General features: G+C 42.3%; 1 protein-coding gene and 1 pseudogene across 7 annotated transcripts in view; both read left to right on the top strand.

The window, feature by feature from the left end:
* The window catches only part of ARHGAP28 (Rho GTPase activating protein 28), a 240,190-nt gene that overhangs the window by 94,224 nt on the left and 124,400 nt on the right, over window positions 1-21,566 (top strand). The window contains exon 3 of one of the 6 annotated variants that reach the window (XM_017951550.3): window positions 7,388-7,478. The exons of the other annotated variants lie outside the window; for them this stretch is intronic. The gene's annotated coding sequence lies outside the window, so the exon portion shown is untranslated. The remainder of the gene's footprint in view (window positions 1-7,387; window positions 7,479-21,566) is intronic. 6 annotated transcript variants of the gene reach the window in all.
* Window positions 14,118-16,927, top strand: LOC103879564 (annotated as a pseudogene). Its single transcript, XR_640249.4, has one exon. The product of XR_640249.4 is annotated as a 60S ribosomal protein L7-like 1 pseudogene (transcript).

Genomic DNA, 21,566 nt, shown 5'->3' with positions numbered 1-21,566 from the left:
TAAAATTGGGGCCAGACATGGAAAGGCTATTTCTTGCTTAGCTACAGATCACGCTAGCTTAGGCTTCCCAAGAGTCCGACTGAGTGCTTCACAAAAATCACCACTGGGAAATGAACAGTCTTTTTTTAAAAATTATTTTGCTTAAAAAGCTGTCTAGAAGGCATACTATTTCAGTTATTTATATACTAAAGTGATATTTAGCTATCTGAAACTTCCAGAGTAAGAAGATGGTGATCAAGATTATTTGCCCTGTTTTTCTTGCTGTTCTACAGTTTGCAGAGCTCATTCCAAATAGTGCTTTCATAAACTTGGAAAGGAATGCTGAAGATGTGGAGGTGGTAACCACAGGGCAGTTTGCAGGAAAGCCCAAGAGCTGACCAGTGTCTGCAATGCTTGAGTAGAACATCTGCAGTAACTTAGAAATATTCAAGGCAGGTGCTTCAGAGCAAATATAACGAAAATAGAGACACATAGACGTGTTCATGTCAAACAATTCTTTTAAAATAATAGCATATTACACATTGTCTTCCAGTTCATGCTTTGCCAACCCTGAATTATTCAGAAGATATGAATCTTCTAGTATCTTTTTGTTAAAATACTACAGGATTTATCATTTGTTCCATCTCTCATGGCTGCTGTTGCCTTTTTTTTTTTTTTAACAGAGCAAAACAAAGCACCATAAAACATACTCTCTTTTTTAATTAGACGCATCTGTGGCTATCCTTTACCGATAAGAACTTTCAATCTCTTCACACTGCTTTCTAATCTATGACACAGAAGTAAGCGGAAATCAATATTATACAAACACAGCCAGGTGCGGTGGCTAATGCCTCTAATCCCAGCACTCTGGGAGCTGGAAGCAGGTGGATGGTTTGAACCCAGGAGTTCAAGACCAGCCTGGGCAACATGGCAAAACCCCGTCTCTACAAAACCCACAAAAATTAGCAGAGCGTGATGGTATGCCCTTGTGGTCCCAGCTACTATGAGAGGCTGAGGTGGGAGGATTGCTTGAACCTGGGAGGTCAAGGCTGCAGTGAGCTGTTATCACACCACTGCACTCCAGCCTGGGCAACAGCATGAGACCTGTCTCCAAAAAGAGAGAGAGAGAGAAAAGAACAGTCATGTTATAATTTTTAAAAGTATTATACAAGCCCATCTTAAAACTTTTCAAGTGATGTAATTTTCAAAGTATCAGAGGTGCCTGAGGTTTCAAGGCATCTATGGCTGGAAATCTGTAGGTTTTTGTGGTAATGGTGGAAGTGGAATTATGGAATGCTGGAGGTAAGACGGGAGAGAAAACACTTGACATGGGAGCTTTCTCACTTGGCTTGGGGAAGCACAGGAGGTGGGGATGAGGGTTCCAGGGTAGAAAGCAGAGAAACTGAGTGGCCTCTGGATCCTCATCCATGATTAAACCAGAGCTGCTCTGAATTTATCCCTTTGAAATCCTGGTCTTCTATCCACATTTTTATTTGAACAAGTATCATAATTCAGCCTAGTTTGAAACTGCTGAATAAATCCATTTGCTTGCACCTTGTTGGCTGTGCCTGAGATCTGAACTCTTGGTCTTGCCTGGTTATTCATTTAGAGTCAGCTCCTGCCTTACTCATAAGGCAGGGCATACATTTTGGGGCCCATTTCAAAATAAAACTTCTACATATGCACCCTAAGTGCTACTGTTTATTCAGCACCCTTCAGTGTGAAGGCATTTTACAAATATCGTTTCATTCATCTTCAAAAAACTCCAGGCGGAAGTGATTATCCATAACATACAGATAAGGAAACCGAGGCACAGTGAGGTTAAGTGTTTTGCTCAAGTTTATACAGCTAAGCCTCAGGGCAAGAATGAGGACCAAAGTCTGTTTGCCTCCAGGATCTGGGCACTTTCCCAGACAATGCAGAATGAATGACAAAGTGTGCTCTCTGTGTTTTTCAGTCAATAGGTGGTAGAAAAACTCTGAGGTTTTGGTAGAAGTAGCTGCAGGACTTTGCACAGTCTAAGGAGGCTTTTTCTCCTAATTAATGGGGCTCTTATGTGCTCTGTTCTCAAACCATTTTTACTTCCTTTTCCGACTCTTCTCTTGAAGGAGAAGATGGTACTTATTCTTCTCTTCTATTAATATATAAATATCATGGGGGAGTGTGTGTGTGTGTGTGCAGAGGGTACTGTTGTGATTACAGAAAGGAAAGGAATCACACACATTCCTTCTTATGAACTGCAGAAGTTTGAGAAAGAATGTATTACAGAGACTTATTATATGTTCTTAAGCCCTAAGTGGATTCTCAGTAATCTGGGTTTTTTTGGCTATTACGTGACCACTTCGGATTTGTAAACTGATCCATCTGTCAAAGTCCAGCTCAATTCCCACACCACGTCCCTTTCCTTAAAGCACTCTCACCACCCCCCCTCACACTAAAGACTGTGTTGTCAATATGCTTCCTTTAATATTTGCACACTCCCGTACTCAGCAAGGTGAGGATTCTTTTTAGATGCGTTCTTCTGTCTCCTTGGCTAGCCTGTAGTCTCTGTTGGCTACTAGGTAAATACCTCTAACGGAGAGCTGGCCTTTAGTATTACTTGATTCATTCGTTGTATTATCCGCCCATTGGTTCTATTTCTGAATCTTGAGCCTACATAGATTGTTCTTTCCCAAGACAGTTCTTGAAATTTTTGAAGACTGTGATCCTGCATCCCTGGAGCCTTCTAAATTTCTCCAGCGCTTTCAGCATTTTCCCACATAGCATGACTTCTTGACGGGTCTGACTTTGGCCATGCATTCTGAAGCCATTGCTATTAACATTCTCCTTTAAATACGGTGCCTGGAGCTGAATTCCAGTTTTGCTGGATTTAGGACAATCATCTCTCCTTTTCGTGTGATATACTTGTATACTTCTTTGCCACTTAACATCCGGTTAGTTTTATTGGCATTTATGTACTGCTGTTGGGTTGCACTGACCTTTTAGTTGGCCAACATCTCTAGTTTTTTCACATGACCTGTATTCGTGCCAGGAAAAAAATCATCCTAAACATATACTGAAGTTTCTGCACTTCATATTTCTTCCTATTAAATTTCATCCTGTTAGTTTTAGTCCATTAGTTCTCCCAATTGAGAATTTCTTGATTTTTAGATTCATATACATAGTAGATTATTTGAATGGTAAGTAAATGATCAGAGAAAAAAAAAATTCTAAGGTTGTAAAAAAATTTTAATCTTTCCAAAGAATATGTCTACTCATGGTACCTTGTTGAGAAACTTGAGGGGCTTTTCACAACCTAGTGGTTAAGGCCCAAAAGCATCTCCAGTGGCACCTGAAGAATCTATACCTGTATCTTCTCCTGCATCACTGGTTGCATGAAACTCCTCATCCATTTCACCCCATTCCCTGACTCCGCGGCTGTGTAGCTTTGCTCGCCGGGGGCTTCTGCCTAGAATGCATGTCGTGCCTGTACCATCTCTGCCAGTCAGAGTCCTGCCCACTCTTCTCCTTGATATCTTCCCTGAACCTTTAATAGGAAGTACTTTCTCCTTCCTTTGCTTTCTGAAGGCATTCTCTAAAACTCTTAGCGCTTACTGTATTCTATTTTATGCGAGCCTGTATGGTAGCATGGTTGACAGCAGAGATTCTGGGAATGGACAGCTTCTGTGAAAATCCTAGCTGTATCCCCTCATTATGGTATAATCGTGAGCAAGTGAATTTTTCTCTCCAAGCCTCAGTTGTCATGCCTGTAAAATGGAATAGTAGCACCTACCTTATGGGGTCACTGTAAGGATTAAATGAGTTAGTACGTGTAAGTGCTTAGAATAGTGGCTGGCATGAGTAACTGCTAATAGTTGTTAGCTATATCTATAGGCGCTCAGTAAATAGTTGTGAATTTTACTGAAGAAGCTGAGTAACTTTGGGGCATGATTTCTTAAATCCTCAAAGCTTGGCTATCAGAGGAAACATTTTCAAATTTATAGAGACAGGATATTGGACGGGAACAACGTTTTCCTAAAGAGGCATTGTGAGATGGTCTCCAACTAGAGGCTATCCTCACAGACTTTTTCACTTGCAGTCAGCTGGAAAGGCAAATATTAGTCAACATTTTTATAAGCACTGTGCATATCTATTGGTATCAAGTAATTCAGATAGCCTGGAGAAATAAGGCCTCCATGTTATAAGCTGTGATTATTAACATTATAATTAAAATGCTTAATTGCTCTAAGCCCAATTTTTAACTTGTATGACTATGGTTCACGCTAATTTGCATTTTGTTTTGTGTAGCACGAGAAAAGAAATTGTAAAATGATTTTTTGCCTTGTATAAAGTGTAATCATTATTTAAAAAAAAATCACAAACACTTCCCTCTAAGGTTTGGTATTTATCTTGGGGATTAGCTATCTTTAGCCTATTGACTGACTCTGACCTCAATATTTATTGAAGATCTACCATGGATCTAGTGTTAGGCTAGGTAATATAGCAATGTTAAGAAAGATAAGGTGAAATTTCTGTACTCAAAAGCTTATTTGGAGATATAACACATAGTAACTAAAATAATAAAATATATATTATAAGAAAGTTCTGTACTCCATTAATTACTAAGTCACTGGTCTAGAAAAGTGGATATGATGAAAACCTAGAAAGGACATTCCTTAATTGCTACAAACCTATTTCAAGTGTCTTCCTAAATTGCCATTTCAAGAAATGCAGAGAGTAATGGATACAAGCTTTCAGGATAACACCTAAACTAACAATATATTTCTATAAAATGTTTCTTTTTTTGTTGTTGTTTTTTTGAGACAGGGTCTGGCTCTGTGGCCCAGGCTGGAGTGCAGTGGTGTGATCTCAACTCACTGCAACCTCTGCCCCCCGGGCTCAAGCCATCCTGCCACCTCAGCCTCCCCAGTAGCTGGGACTACAGGCACACGTCATCAGGCCCAGCTAATTCTTTTGTATTTTTTGTAGAGATGGGATTCACCATGTTGCCTAGGCTGGTCTCGAGCTCAGTTGATCTGCCTGCCTCTGCCTTGGCCTCCCAGAGTGCCAGGATTATAGGCGTGAGCCACCGTTCCTGGCCCAAAGTGTTTCTTTGATAATTTACTGTATATTAAGTAGTGGATATAAGTACACCTGATGAGGAGGAGGATTATAATAGCTAACACATCTTACGTAGTTATGATGATGACCTTTTTGAGACAAGGAGAAATGGGGTCTCAGAGTGGTACATAGGTTATTCCATCAGTAAGTGGTAGACTGGGGATTCAGTTCACATTGGTTCAACTGCAAAGCCCTCTTTCTTAATGGCCATATCTTGTCCCCCTTGACTCCTATTCAGCAGCCAACTTAAAGGATCCATGATTAGATCATTATGGATGAATTTTAGCATATATGATTGGAGTGGGGGATAGCGGTGAGTTTGAAAAGGTAAGTTGAGGCAGGTTGTGAAGAAGTTTTTATATAACCTGACAAGTGTGGAACATCCTCCCAACAATTGGGGAATTTTTATCAAATGATTGTTAATAAGAGAATGACATATAAATTTTTTGTTTTGCCAACATGACTCTTGCAAGGGTATGTAAAGAATATTAAAATGGGAAGAGTTAGGGAACCAGTCAGGTGATGCAATCACCTAGACATATTATAAACTTGAACACTGGGTGTACAACAAAATTGAAAAAGATGTATTTGAGAGATATGTTTAAGGGAGACTCACCTGGATTTGTGAATCTATCTAATATAGAGGGAGTAGTAAAAAAATGACATAATGATGCCATTACTGAGACTGGGAAAGAGGATTACAGTTAGGAGGGGGGTGAGCTTTGGACGAGATGGGTTTCAAGTGAAGGAGAACATGCAGAACACAATTTGACATCCTGAAGAGTCAGAGATCAAGAGCAATTAGCCCAAAGATTTGCAAGGCTGGGCGCGGTGGCTCACACCTGTAATCCCAGCACTTTGGAGGGCAGAAGTGCGAGGATCACTTGAGCTCAGGAGTTCAAGATCAGCCTGGGCAACATAGTGAGGCCGCATGTCTACAAAAAGTTTTTAAAAATGAGCAGGTCTTGGTAATGTTCGCCTGTAGTTCCAGTCGCTTGGAAAGCTGCGGTGGGAGAATCACTTGATCCCAGGAGGTCAAGGCTGCAGTGATCTATGATTGCACCACTGCTTTCCAGCCTGGGCAACAGAGCAAGACCCTGTCTCAGTAAATGAATGAATGAATGAATGAATGAATGAATGAATGAACGAATGAATAAAAGAGTTGTGAACCCTCAGCCTGTAAGTGAAAAGAATGGACAAGGTTGTGGGGAGAGACTGGGGCTGCTTCAAGTAGAAAGATATTGACAGAGTATGAAGGAAAATACCCAAGAACACCATTGGCTTTGAAGGTCTGACCCTCCTTAGCATTTTTCCAATCTGGTGGCTACACTGGGGACTCTGATTGGACATAGGTATTTACGGAGCCTTCATCAATATGATTGCCAGCCATTCTTTAGGGTAGTTCCCCTAGGCATTAGCTAAGCCATTGACTCTTGGTTTTTTCCAATATTCTCAGAAGATTAACTCCAAACTTGAGAAAGTTTTGCCCTTTAGAAATCAAATAAGGATTTGGTGTAGTCTGGAGATGTGTATAACTCATTCATAATCATTTGATTAGCTGTATCGACCTTTCTCTAGGATTTTTTTCCATGAAGTTGGCATGTTCACATTTCTAAATTAGTGCAGTGATGACATGAAATAACTGACAGTTTCTTAATGAGCTGCAAGTTTCATGTAAAATATACTGGCAGCCTCCTATATCCTAAAAATGTATGAGTTTCTTCATTGTCTTGTGGTGCCCTCTTTCAGTAATGAAGAGAAGAAATTGGTCATGTTGTTCCTTCATAAGCAGCTTTTTAGCAATGGTCACTGCATCAGAAACAATACTGCAGGTAGCTAATGGGAAAATACCCAAGGCCCAGGGTAGAGAGTCCTGGCTCTGAGGTCTGACAGCCTGAGTTAGAATCCTAGCTCTTCCTCTTAATCAGCAATGTGTCTTCAGACCAGTGGCAAACCCTCTTTAAGCCTTCATTTCCTTATCTGTAAATAATACCTATAGGATTTCTCATGGAATTACTGAGGATTTTCAACAGGTATTTTACTTAATACTGGGCACTAGGGAGGGTTACGTGTGACTAATGAGCATTAGTGCATCTTGATTAGAGTTGATTTTGCTCTTTTATTCTCTTTTAAAGACCTTTATGAGTGACTGTCTGGAAATGTTTTTATCTGACTTTCCTGAATACCTCAGTGGTACTGTGAATAATAGATTATCTGATATTAGGGAATGTCAGGCTATCACAGCAGTTCATTCTATTGGATTTGGAAGACTATACTTTTTCAGGGTATTCCTCCCTTCCTCTTACAGAATCACCACTTCACATGTGTAAGCAGAGCGCTGGCTAACTCTGTGGCTTAAGCAGGGGTCAGGACATCTGAAGTGATCTGCAGATATTCTGGTATGTTCATTTTCTTTGTTCTCCAGACCAGGTCACAAGAATGCTTGTCTGAGTCAGTATTGTAGTAGAAGTGTTTCCTTTAATATCCATTACATAGCCTCATGCAGAGCCGAGGCCTTTTTGTAGGCCATTATTCATATCCAACTTTGTTTGGGTCCAGATATTATTGAAGAAGGGTGCACTGTGTACTGCATATGAAAATAATCCTGCATCATGTTATCTGGAAAATTACCCCAAATTGCAGTATTAAGATAGATATGGAAGCTCTGCAAAGTAAGCAGTGAAATCCTCCTCCATCTGCTGATTAGGGTTGTGGAATTTACCTCGTAGAGAAAGGAATAATAGGCTGTGCAAAATAGACATTATCAGGAACTGCATACATTTATCACATTTCCTTGGGCAGAACAAAATTGCAGGAACCTTTATCATTGCATCTACTTGGTTTTCACAAGCTGAACATGAACACTGTGTTTATATTACAGGCTTTCCATTTTGTTTTCATCAGAATTCTACAGTTTCAGTATATATAGCTTCCAAGGTACAGGTGTACCATGATATCCTAAACAGCCATTGTATGACCACTGTCTGCCCCAGTGCTAGGGTGGAGGTCACATTCAAGTGCTTGCCTGTCCTTATGGACAGCAGAAACATCTACTTATTTTTGTACAGCATTTTAAACATCTCCCTCATTATCAGAGAAGCTGTGTTAGGTAATGGTGTAAATCCATTTGTCAAGACTCATGCAGGCCTCTGACAATTCTTTATTGCTTCAAAATTACTCTGACCCACGTGCATCTTTCTAACAAGCTTCTGGCAGAAATTCAACCATCCTGCTACAAAAGCAAATCAAAGATAACTCAGAACGTCACTAACTTTGAACCTGAGAGTCCCTAGCTTATATAAGAATGATCCCTATGAACTAGAACAGTTAAGGGAACTTCATGGGAAATATGAGGCTTGCGGCAAGACGTTGGAAAGGAGAGGAGAGCAGAAGAGGTCCAGGTGCTTCCAGGCAGGGCTGCTGCTTGTTGGACATGAGCTGGACCTACAAGGCCACCCCAGCTTTCAACTGGAGTTCAGGGAAGCTCAGTGACAAGGCCAGATGGCTGCCTAGAATCAGCTGGTCGTATGCAGAAGCCATACCACTGAGCTGCTGCTTCTGGATAGAATTGGATCTTAACCAAACATTCACATAAAGTCAGCCCTTGGTAGCTACAGGTGCTGCATGGGCAGATTGAACCAAACTTGAATCAAAAATATTTGGGGAAAAAAAACCAATAAAAAATAACAGTATGACAATTAAAAATACAAATTAGAAGACCAATACAGTATAACTCTTTACATAGGATTTACATTGTGTTGGGTATTATACATGATCTAGAGATGACTTAAAGTGTGGGGAGGATGTGCTTAAGTTATATGCAAACACTATGCCATTTTATATACTGGACTTGAGCACCGGTGGAATTTGGTATTAGTTGGGGGAAGGGGATATGGAACCAGTTCCCCTCAGATGCTGAGGGATGCCTGTATAACATTTAAGCAATGGAGGTGGAGAAAAAAATCAGTCTCTTGGGCCAGGCGCGGAGACTCACGCCTGTAATCCCAGCACTTTGGGAGGCCAAGGTGGGCAAATCACCTGAGGTCAGGAGCTCGAGGCCAGCCTGGCCACCATGGCGAAACCCTGTCTCTACTAAAAATACGAAAATTAGCCGGGCGTGGTGGTGGGTGCCTGTAATTCCAGCTACTCATGAGGCTGAGACAGGAGAATCACTTGAACCCGGGAGGTGAAAGTTGCAGTGAGCCAAGATCACCCCATTGCACTGCAGCCTAGGCGGCAAGAACGAAACTCTGTCTCAAGAAAAAAAAAAATTCAATCAGTCTTGTAATGCCCATGAATTTCACAGTCACAGAACATAATTTTCTTTATTTCTAGTAATAAAATTTATATTTTAATTCTGAGCCCCCACTTCTGGCAGACAGCAGAAAAACTCCCATCTAATCACAGCCACAGCCAGTCGACTTGATCCAATTTAGCACTTTCTAAGTTGCTTCTGGTTAAAATTCAGGAATATTCAGAATGTTTCCCCTTGATTCCCCTCCTTTCCTTCTATTGTTGCTGGAAGCCATTGCATCTGGAGAGGCAGTCAGGGGAGTCAGGCGGACCTGTGTTCTTGACTCAGCCTTCCTCTGCTGTCTGAGCTTTGACCCCAGGGGATTGGACACAGTGCTGTTGGGATGGAAACGTGGATCTGTGGGGTGGCTCCCACCTGGCTCTCTGATATGAGCTGAGCCTTCAGCCTGTTCCAGTTTCTGGAAGGAACTGTTCACTCTGCAGCCCCTGCCACAGGGACCCTTATCTCCAGCCAGGCACATCTGTCAGGCTCTGAGAATCAGTCTCTGTCTGCTTCTTTTTCTCTCTCAGCTAAAGTGGGCATCCCTCAGGCTGTGCAGGGAACTCCTGACCCCATCACTCCCCAGCGGGAGCAGGAGCTGCTGTCTCTGCCCATTCTTCTTGCCCTGGTGACATGGGATGTGTCTCTGAGGCTGCTTCCTTAATCACAAAAGAAGGGAAGCAGGAAGCAAGTGTCTTCCTAGATCCTCCCAAACTTGGTGGAGAAGCCTGTGTGGGCCCCAGCTCCCACCTGACAGACACACTGTGGCCTTGTTCTGGGAGTGGAGCACCAAACACATGGCCTCTAATTGCTCATAATGATTTTTTCCTCTCCAAATCCTTTCCTTCTCCCCAGTTTGGATGGGGTGGTAAAAAAAAAACTTGTTTTGCCAGTTGATATCTCTTTTCAAAACTATTTTTGTCGCTCTTTTGAACTAGAACCAAGATTCTGGAATCTGTTTGCTGTTTTTATTTTTCTTCCTGACAATTCTCCCTGGGACAAGTGGTAAACTGGCCAGCCCATATCTCTTGGAATATGGGTTTAGGGATGGGGGCAGGGCGGTGGAGAGAGGGGCACATCAGTCAACAAGCTCTCATATTATCCTGGCAGAGAGCACCCAGATCTGACTCATCAGTCAAGGCCCAAGCCAATTTCTCACTTCCTGGAGATTCCAGCTGGTTTTTTTCAGCTGCCTTCCCAGCCTTGGGAAGGTCTGCTATGCTTAGCCACTGCAACTGATGAGGAGCAGAGCATGTCCTTGGTTTAGGGAACGGGGGGTTGAGGGGATGAGATAACCTTGTTTTCTAGGGCGAATGGGTAGAAGAGTGTTCACTGTTTTTTAACACATTGAAAAATCCAAATATGAGGTTACTCTTTCCGTCTTTTAATGTTATTCCTAACAGCCTTGATTAGAGTATTAATGAGGAATCTCTTGAAATATACATATAATATGTCACTATCTGTTATATATAATGCCAAGACATTATTATTATTTTTATTATTATTTTTGAGATAGAGTCTCTCTCTGTCGCCCAGGCTAGAGTGCAGTTGCACGATCTCGGCTCACTGCAACCTCTGCCTCCTGCATTCACGCAATTCTTGTGCCGCAGCCTCCTGAGTAGCTAGGATTACAGGCGCCTGCCACCACGCCTGGCTAATTTTTTTTTTTTTTTTTTTTAAAGTAGAGATGGGGTTTCACCATGTTTACCAGGCTGGTCTCAAACTCCTGACCTTGGGTGATCCAACTACCTCGGCCTCCTAAAGTGCTGGAATTACAGGTGTGAGCCACCGCACCCAGCCAAGAGATTGTGTGTCATATTTTATATACAATTATATAGTTGTATATGATGTGTGCCCACATATATTTCTCTAACAAACTTCTGATTGGATCTTTTTAGGAGCTGGCTATTTGGTCTTGGTGCTTACTGTTTCTTATTTTCTTTGGGTCTACTTTCTTTCCCAAATCTTGGAAATCCATCAGTAACATAGTATCTAAATTCTAAAAAGGAGCAGGAGGGTTTTAGACCAGGTGCTCCTGAGACCAAAGTGAAAGCTGGTCTTCCCTTAACTGCCACAGCCAGCTCCAACCTGCTAGTCCTGTTTCTCCAAGAGAATCTGTTGAGGCCACTCTGTTCTTCACTTTCTGAGCTGGGCTTTTGATGACTTCCCAGCACTTGGCCTCAGGCATTCAGCTTGTTTTTCTTTTATCTTTAATGCTGCCCCTACTTACCCACTTGGGGTTCTTTTCATCCTAAAGATTACCTATAGAAATAAACAGGGACTCACTGCAGTTTTTTTTCAATGTCACCCCCCTTGAGAAGTCCAGACTCTGTGTTTTAAGGGTGTTAACTTTTTTTTTTTTTTTTTTTGAGATGGAGTTTCACTCTTGTTGCTGAGGATGGAGTGCAATGGCGTGATCTTGACTCACTGCAACCTCTGCCTCCCGGGTTCAAGCGATTCTGCTGCCTCAGCCTCCTGAGTAGCTGGGATTACAGGCATGAGCCACCACGCCTGCCTGATTTTGTATTTTTAGTAGAGATGGGATTTCTCCATGTTGGTCAGGCTGGTCTTGAAATCCTGACCTCAGGTGATCTGCCTGCCTCAGCCTCCCAAAGTGCTGGGGTTACAGGCGTGAGCCACTGTGACCGGCTTGCGTATTTACTTTTAACCACAGGACATAATACATTGCTGAATTAATAAAAAGTTCACTCTTACTCTTCTCCACTTTGAGAGGCTCTGGGGGGAGCTTATCCACAAACCCCCCTTGCCCTCTAGTTCCCAGTTGGGTTTGGCCAATGGGAGGCACAAAAGGCAGTCAAGGACTGGGAAGAAAGTGAGACTAGGATGTTTGTTCCCCTTTCCCATCCCTAGGAAAACTGTGTTTCTCTATTCCGTACCCAAGACCACAGCTCTTTTCATGACCCTGGCCTACTGTTCCTGTTCCAGCTCTCTTTGGTTTGGGTAACCACTCCCTCCCTTTGGGCTTCCAGTCTAGGGCTGGTGATGCCTCATCCTCCTGGTTGCTAACTGTTAAGTTCTTTAATTTTTTCTTCCCCTCATGCCACTCACATTTTGCAAATAGCCAGACAGACTCTTATTAAAGCCTCCTCAGTTACCTCTTTGAGCTTACTGTCTACTTCCTCCCAGGAGCCCAGTCAAATCCATGCAGGTCCCTGGGCTGGCTTGCTCCTGGAGGTGTGTCTAAACTGTAGCCCAGCGATATTTGTAACCCCTGGCAGCTTTGTTAAAAATGCAGAATGTTAGATTCTGCCCCAGACTTCTTGACTCAGAGTCTGCATTTTAACCAGACTCCCAAGTGATTTATATGCACCTAGAGATTAAGAAGCACTGCTTTAGGGAGCAAGTAGCCAGGAGCCTGGTTGGGTTTACATGTTCTGAATGTAATCGCTTTCATTTCTGGGGAAAGCCCACAACTTTTCTTGCTTCTCCTGTCCTGTCTCCAACCTCTTTCCTACCCTCCACCACGGAGCAAAGCTCACATTCCTCTTACCTCTTTCCTTATTTATTCCACAAAGTGTTACTGAATCCATTCTAAACTCCAGGCAAGGTGGTAGATGTTAAGGATACAAAGAATAAGGAAGCATGTTCCTGCCCTCAATTCAATTTAGTGAAGGAATGAAGACATGATCATAGTCAATTTCAGTGCAGTAGGAGGTACATCACAGAGATGGGAACAAAATGATGTGAAAACAAAGGCCAAACTTACCCAAAGTTCCTTTGCTTGATGAATGTTAAATCCCTCTGTGAAATTCTTTGAAATGTATTGTGTTTTCTAATTTTAGTCACATGTGAAAATACTGAGTAAAGATATCTGATTTTAATCCCCTGTCCTCAAGCTTTATTCGAGTGTCACATTTGACAAATAGCAGTATCTCTCCCAAGAACAGCCAGCAGTCCGTGGAGTCAGAGCTGTTTGTACTGAGGCAGCTGCTGAGCAGCAAATGCCTGTGGGCAGCCAGAGCCTGAGGAAATTAAGGAGCTGATTTTTTTTTTTCCAAAAGGAAATTCGTGGAGAAAACACCAAAGGATTCTCTCGTAAGCTGTCTTTGGAATTAATTTCAGTGCTTGTTAAAACACCTAAATCCCTCTTTCAGAAGGATTCTCCGATGACTTCCTAATTAGGTTCTCTTCTTTTATCATCTGCAAGGAACACTCCCCATTCGAGTCCCTGCATAGTTCACATAAGCGAAATAACACAGATTCCAGATTGCCTAAGCAAGAGTGGTGGAACACTTTTTCATATCATTATAACTTTAAAAAAAAATACTGGCTTAGGGCTTTGAATATTAGTTTAACTGTTCATTCATTCATTCAAGAAGACCAGGTGTGTCACTCAAAATTTAACTCTTCCCTCCTTCCTGGCACTATCACTCAGTGGTAAAGACAGCTCCATCACTCTGGGTTCCTTCTTTCCACCTCCAATGCATCTTTCTACCTCCAGTGTGTCCTTCTTTATATTTTATTTATTTATTTTTTATTTTATTTTATTTTTTGAGACGGAGTCTTGCTCTGTTGCCCAGGCTGGAGTGCAGTGGCTGGATCTCAGCTCACTGCAAGCTCCGCCTCCCGGGTTTACGCCATTCTCCTGCCTCAGCCTCCCGAGTAACTGGGACTACAGGCGCTGCCACCTCGCCCGGCTAGTTTTTTGTATTTTTTAGTAGAGACGGGGTTTCACCGTGTTAGCCAGGGTGGTCTTGATCTCCTGACCTAGTGATCCGCCCATCTCGGTCTCCCAAAGTGCTGGGATTACAGGCTTGAGCCACCGCGCCCAGCCCAGTGCATCCTTCTTTGGCCCAGCAATCCCTTAGATCAGCACAGTTGCTTCCTCCTCTTTGCTTCCTTAGTTTGTGAGCACCCGGGACTTGGGTTGGCATCTGTGCATGCCTGCAGGAATTGATGCCCTGACTGTGGTCCCGTGCCCCTGCTATGTTGTAACCCTTATTGTATGATAAATGACTAAACCAACCAGCAGGTTTTGAGAATTCCAAGGAAGTGGGTGCAGTTGAGAAACTGAGAAAGGGATGACTGTGCCTGTGATATATAAATGAGCTTCCATGTAGATATGAGCACTAGACTGAGATGGACATTTTCAGGCTTTACTTAGTTTTCCAGTGACTAATACCACACAGTGATAGTGCATGAAATTAGCTTAGTTGGTCAATATCTGCATTTGAAAAAATGAAATAGAAAAGGGAATAGGTCAGAGTATATCACACATAATAAGACTGCTTCGTGAAATTTTTGTTACATAGATGAGGTATGTGTGTGTACTGGGTAGAGATCTAAATTGTGTTTCTTCATATGGGTTGACATTAAACATTTTTTGGAAAACACTCCCTGAGGAAGTGTCTGTTTGAAATTAGGAGAAGTTTTATTGGGAGGAACAATTGGGAGGGAGGTTTGGGAGAGGAAACGTCAGTTGAACAAAGCAGTATTTTGACATGGAGTGACCAAGGCAGTGATTTCCAGAGTTATTAATTTGTGCAAGCTAAACTGCAACTAGACATTAGTCCCATTGGGTCTTAAGCTTATAGATTAGACCTTCTTCATTTTTTTCTATTTTATTTTTCCCTTTCTTTAGTTTTTAGTGAAGGATGTTTTGACAATTTATCCTGTCATATATACTTAAAGAAAAATTTAACTATGCCATCTAAAAGGGCTAGGTGTATACCCAGATCAAGACAAGTTGGTGTCAATGAGAATGAAAATGTGAGAACCCAATGGAGAAGAGCAGTCCATAGGAAGGAACAGTGGAGCTCAGTTTTTCTCACCACTCTCTTCTCCCACCATTCGGGGTCTCCACCATCGTCCCACCGTAACCTTCCAACCACACGCCCCCCAGCATGCCTTTTTGGGATGTGCTGACTACTTCATTCTTTGAAACTATTATTCCAGTGTCCTTGCTATTGATAGGTGAATCCCTGAAAAAAATGATATAAGACCGTACCATTTAAAATTTGATGGAAAGATCAATACAAATTATCCTCACAACAAGAACTGCCATTCAAAACTTTTAAAGTGACCACTAGAAAGATGGCGGAGCAAGAGCAGAGAAAAATCCCTTTGGTTCCAGAAAATCTGCTGCAAAAGAGGAAGGCTTGTCAAGCCCTCCAAGCCACCCAGGCAAAACAGGCACTTTTGGCAAAGAAGAAGCAGAGGAAAGGAAAAGGGCTCAGGTTTAAGGGACTGGAATCATTCCTTCGTGATTCCTGGTGGCAGAAACGTGACAAGGTGCATCTCAGACGACTAGAAGTGAAACCTCACGCCTTGGAATTGCCAGATAACATTCCCTGGCCTTTGTTGTACGCGTCGAAAGGATTGATGGCGTGAGTTTACTGGTGCAGAGAACCATTGCAAGACTTCGCCTAAAGAAAATTTTTAGTGGTGTCTTTGTAAAAGTCACCCCCTAGAACCTAAAAATGCTGCGCATAGTGGAACCTTATGTGACCCGGGGATTTCCAAATCTGAAGTCTGTCCAATAACTCATTTTGAAACGTGGACAAGCCAACATCAAGAATAAGACCATCCCTCTAACAGACAACACAGTGATTGAGGAGCACCTGGGGAAGTTTGGCGTCATTTGCTTGGAAGACCTCATTCATGAAATTGCCTTCCCAGGGAAGCATTTCCAGGAGATCTCATGGTTCTTGCGCCCTTTCCACCTCTCAGTGGCCCGTCATGCTACCAAAAATAAAGTGGGCTTCCTCAAGGAGATGGGCACACCTGGCTATCGGGGTGAACGCATCAATCAGCTCATCCGTCAGCTGAACTAGACCCAGGTGTCAAACTGTGGTAAATTTTTATCAATGAAGTGGAAGCATGTGTTTAATTGTTTTGGGAATTTTTATCATGTATCTTCAGAGAAGATTATTTCCTGCTTTATCTTCAAAAACCGGAAAGGAAGGGTCAAAGAAAAGACAGTAGCTGGCCAGGCGTGATGGCTCACGCCTGTAATCCCAACACTTGGGAGGCTGAGGTGGGCGGATCACCTGAGGTTGGGGGTTCGAGACCAGTCCGACCAACATGGAGAAATGCTGTCTCTACTAAAAATACAGAAATTAGCCGGGCATGGTGGCATATGCCTGTAGTCCCAGCTACTCAGGAGGCTGAGGCAGGAGAATTGCCAGGTGGAGGTTGCAGTGAGCTGAGATCACGCCATTGCACTCCACCCTGGGCAACAAGCGAAACTCCATCTCAAAGAAAAGAAAAGACAGTAGCTTATGTTCATGGCAAGCACCTCTCATCACAGTCCAGTTCCAAGGAAAAATTCCAGTGTTTTCTGCATTGGGTGCTGCATCGTCTGAAATCAGCACATTCCGTGGAGGAAGGAGTCCTGCTTTGTTGCATCTATCTTAGGGTTTAATGTTGGTAAATGAGTCACTCTAGCATTTGTACAAGGCTCCCTAAGACTCCTGCAGCAGTTGACCAAGCCCAGGGACATAATTGAATCTGGAGAGTCCTAGGACCTTGTTTTGAAAAACACTGAAAATACACATAAAAAAAAAGGCATAAAAATAAATGTTCACTTGTCTCTGAAAAAAAAAAAAAAAAAAAAAAAACTACTTTAAACCTACTTGCTATGGCTATTGATATATAAATATTAATAGCTATAAAAGCTATTTGCTGTGGGGAAAAAAAAATCCCTAAAATAGCAAATTTTCTTTTTTTTTTTTTTTTTTTTGAGATGGAGTCTCCCTCTGTCGCCCAGGCTGGAGTGCAGTAGCCAGATCTCCGCTCACTGCAAGCTCCGCCTCCTGCGTTTAGCCATTCTCCTGCCTCAGCCTCCCCAGTAGCTGGGACTACAGGCGCCCGCCACCGTGCCCGGCTAGTTTTTTGTGTTTTTTAGTAGAGACGGGGTTTCACTGTGTTAGCCAGTTTTTTGTATGTTTTAGTAGAGACGGGGTTTCACCGTGTTAGCTAGGATGGTCTCTATCTCCTGACCTCGTGATCCTCCCATCTCGGCCTCCCAAAGTGCTGGGATTACAGGCTTGAGCCACTGCGCCCAGCCTCCAAATTTTCTTTTCAGAGCTCAGTTTCTTACCAGCAAATTTTTTTATTCTCTAGGCTTTTCCCTTTGGCCTAAAAATATTGAAATGTTCTCATGTGATCATTCATTCACAATTGAAGTTGGGGCCAGGCGTGGGGCCAGGCGCGGTGGTTCATGCCTGTAATCCCAGCACTTTTGGGAGGCTGATGAGGATGGATCACCTGAGGTCAGGAGTTCGAGACCAGCCTGGCCAACATGGTAAAACCCCATCTCTACTAAAAACACAAAAATTAGGCAGGCGTGGTGGTGGACACCTGTAATCCCAACTACTGGGAAGGCTGAGGCAGGAGAATTGCTTGAACCTGGGACGTGGAGGTTGCAGTGAGCCAAGATTGCGCCACTGCACTCCAACCTGGGCGACAAGAGTGAAACTCCATTTAAAAATAATAAAAAGAATTGAATTTGCCCTTGTAAATGTATTTTGAGGATAAGAAAAAAAAAATAAGAATCAGCATCTCTTGAGTGAAGAAAGTTGTTTAAACTACATTCTTATTATTTACTTTTCCTTTATACCAATAATATATCATTTGCTTTCATGTTTTAGGTAGAGATCATCAATAAGAATGGTTTTTAAGACTCTTTTTTTTTCAGGGCTGTAGTCTGTAACTGGGGAAATCTTTCATGTAGATTGGTGGTTTTCAACAGTGGAAGGAAGTTTAAAAAATGCGTTCTGTCTGAGCCCCAACCCCTGAAATTCTGATTGTTTTTCTCTAAGATAATATAGCATAATGCCTGTGGCACAGACATTAAGACTTTACAAAGCTGTGATGTGCAGGCAAAGCAATGGCACTTTGAATTTTAATCTGGTGGGTTGGCTTTCCATAGGTGTCCCCATGGGTGTTTTCTGTTTCACTTTCCAAAAACACAGTTTTAACCAATGTTATCATTCTCTATTAAAAGTGTTAGACACAACTCTCAAAGACAACTGTATTTTAAATATACAGGTACAAGAGACTTCTTAATGTAAAAGTTTAATTCCAACTTTTTAAATAATCTAACTGCTGTCCATCACAGTTGGATTGACAGTTGGATTACTCCAACTGTAATTTCCTCTTTAACTAATTTGAGTAGTTCTGCTTTGTTCCATGTATTCTGGTTCATTCTGCCTTTTGTCTCGTCAGAAAATACAGGTTGGCTTCAGTTTCTCCTGGCCTTGAGGCATCTGTGTGTCCGTAGTTGATAAGGTCTGGATCTGTGTCCCTGCCCAAATCTCATGTTGAATTGTAATCTGCAGTGCTGGTGGTGGAACCTGGTGGGAGGTGATTGGATTGTGGAGGTGGAGTTCTCATGAACAGTTTAGCACCACCCACCCTTGTTACTGTATAGTGAGTGAGTTCTCGTGAGATCTGGTTGTTCCAAAGTGTGTAGCACCTCCCTCAGCCCCTTCCTCCTGCTCCGGCCAGGTGACGTGCTAACTCCCCCTTTGCCTTTTGCCATGATTGTAAGTTTCCTGAGGCCTCCCCAGAAGCCAAGCAGATGCCAGCATCATGCTTCCTATACAGCCTGTGCAACTGTGAGCAATTAAGCATCTTTTGTTTATGTAATAAATTACCCAGCCTCAGGCATTTCTTTATAGCAATGCCAGGATGGTGTGCCAGACTGTATCAGAGACAAATGATACAAAGATGACCAAGATACAGTATTTTGCCCAGGAAGAATAATTCCTGTGACCACCTCTGTCTTATAACAAGAGATAAGTGTGAAACAGCATATCCACAACAGTGTTTGTGAAGACAGTGTGAGTGGCTCCCAACTCTACCAGCAAAGGCTTCAAAGGAGTAATGACATTTGAATTGAGTCTTAAAGGATAAATGTATTATTTGGCCTGACAACGCAGAAGTAAAAGACATTTTTGTCAAAGGTATCAATCTTGTAAAAATGCCACAGTTCATGACTTGTACCAGTGAAGGTAGCAAGGTCTGTGTGTTGGTGATGAATTTGCAGGGGATGAGTCTGAAGAAACAAGACTTGAGAGAGAAGGTGTGAGACCTTTTTATGACATGCATAGAGTTGGCACCTCAGCCTTTGCATGGTAGGGAGCCAGCCGAAGGCTACCTCCATGACAGATCTACGCTTTGAAAAGACAGGCTGGGTGCAGTGGTCAGGAGTTCGAGACCAGCCTGGCCAACACAGCAAATCCTGATCTCTACTAAAAAAAATAAAATAATTAGCCAGGCATGGCGGCGCACACCTGTAATCCCAGCTACTCGGGAGGATGAGGCAGAAGAATTGCTTGAACACAGGAGGCGGAGGTTGCAGTGAGCTGAGATTGTGCCATTACACTCCAGCCTGGGCAACAGAGCATGACTCCGTCTTTAAAAAAAGGAAGATACAACTAATCTATATTCCTTTTAGCCAGAGATCACCACCACTAACAATTCATTCCAGTCATTTTCCCTGCAGGTTTTACATACGTAGGAAAATTTTACATCCCGATTTTTAATTTAACACTATGAAAATCATTTCTTTTTATAATAAAGACACTCTATTAGTATACTTTTGATGGCTTCAAAATTACTTTTGTATAGATGCAAAATTAAAATATCAATTTTTTTTTTTTTGAGACGGAGTCTCTGTCACCCAGGCTGAAGCGCAGTGGCACGATCTTGGCTCACTGCAAGCTTTTCCTCCCAGGTTAAAGTGATTCTCATGCCTCAGCCTCCCTAGTAGCTGGGACTACAAGTGCACACCACCAACCCTGGCTAATTTTTTGTACTTTTACAAAATACAAAGAGAGACGGGGTTTCACCATGTTGTTCAGGTTGGTCTCGAACTCCTGACCTCAGGCAATCCGCCTGCTTCGGCCTCCCAAAGTGCTGGGATTACAGGCATGGGCCACTGCACCTTGCCTCAAATTGTTTCTTTAATGGTTGTTTCCGAGTTTTCATAAATAACTTTGTACGTAACATTTTTGGGCATAAAGTTGTCTAAAATTATTATTTTCATAGGCTAGATACCTTAAGTACACTTAATGATTTAAATCATACTTACCATTAAGACTTTAATGTTGCTATATTGACTTTTAGTAAAAGTACAAAACTTGTGCTTTAGAGTTTAGACATATTCAGGATATAAGATAGTTTTGTTGGATTTGGTGGACACTTGCCCTAGGAGAATAAAAAATGATGAATTAGTGAAAAATATTCCCGTTTTCTAATTTGCCAGACTCAGTAAATGGTATTATCACCAAACAAGAAACACAGAAGATACAGGGAGAGCAGATTTTGCAGAAAAGATAAGGAGTTCTGTTTGGGACGTGCTGCCTTTGACATACTGCACTGGGAGAAAATCCAAGTAGAACAGAGTGGACAAGTGAAAATGTGCTATGGAATCAACAAGAGGGGTGGGGAGTCCACCTACCTAGATTTGAGAGCAGTTTGGCAAATAATTGTTAGTAAATGTCTTAGAAATTCGTGGGAGAGAGAAGTTGATAAGAACAGAGGGGTAGAGGATGAAACGGAGGAATGCTGCCACTTCCCAGGGTTGGGTACAAGAGGAGCCAGGGAAACAGACTAAGAAAGAGTGATCAGGGAAACAGGGAGATAGTGTTGTCACGGAAGCCTGGAGTGTGAGATTTTCCAGAAAAGAAAGAAGGAAAGAATGAATGGTCTGTAGATCCGTTACTTAGCACGATCAGACACATTGTCCCCTTTTGTTATCCCATAATGAAGTTTATAGATAATATAATCTACTTGTGCACAAAATTTTAGAAATTAATATAATGCCCCAACTATAATATGAAGTGTATTAGGGTTCTCTAGAGGGACAGAACTAATAGGAGATATAGATATATAAAGATATAGATATAGATATATACATATATGTATAGATACAGATATAAAATGGGGAGTTTATAAAGTATTACCTTACACTATTACAAGGTCCCACAATAGACTGTCTGCAAGCTTGAAGAGCAAGGAGAGCCAGGCTGAGTCTCAACACTGAAGAACTTGGAGTCTGATGTTCGAGGGCAGGAAAAATCCAGCACAGGAGAAAGACGCAGGCTGGGAGGCTAGGCCAGTCTCTCCTTTCCATGTTCCTCTGCCTGCTTTATATTCACTGGCAGCTGGTTAGATGGTGCCCACCAGATTAAGGGTGGATCTGCCTCCCCCACCCCACTTACTC

The sequence above is a fragment of the Papio anubis genome, chromosome 19 (assembly GCF_008728515.1).
Source record: "Papio anubis isolate 15944 chromosome 19, Panubis1.0, whole genome shotgun sequence".
In the NCBI taxonomy this organism is placed as follows: Eukaryota; Metazoa; Chordata; class Mammalia; order Primates; family Cercopithecidae; genus Papio; species Papio anubis.
This window is presented reverse-complemented; position numbering and strand designations above follow the sequence as displayed.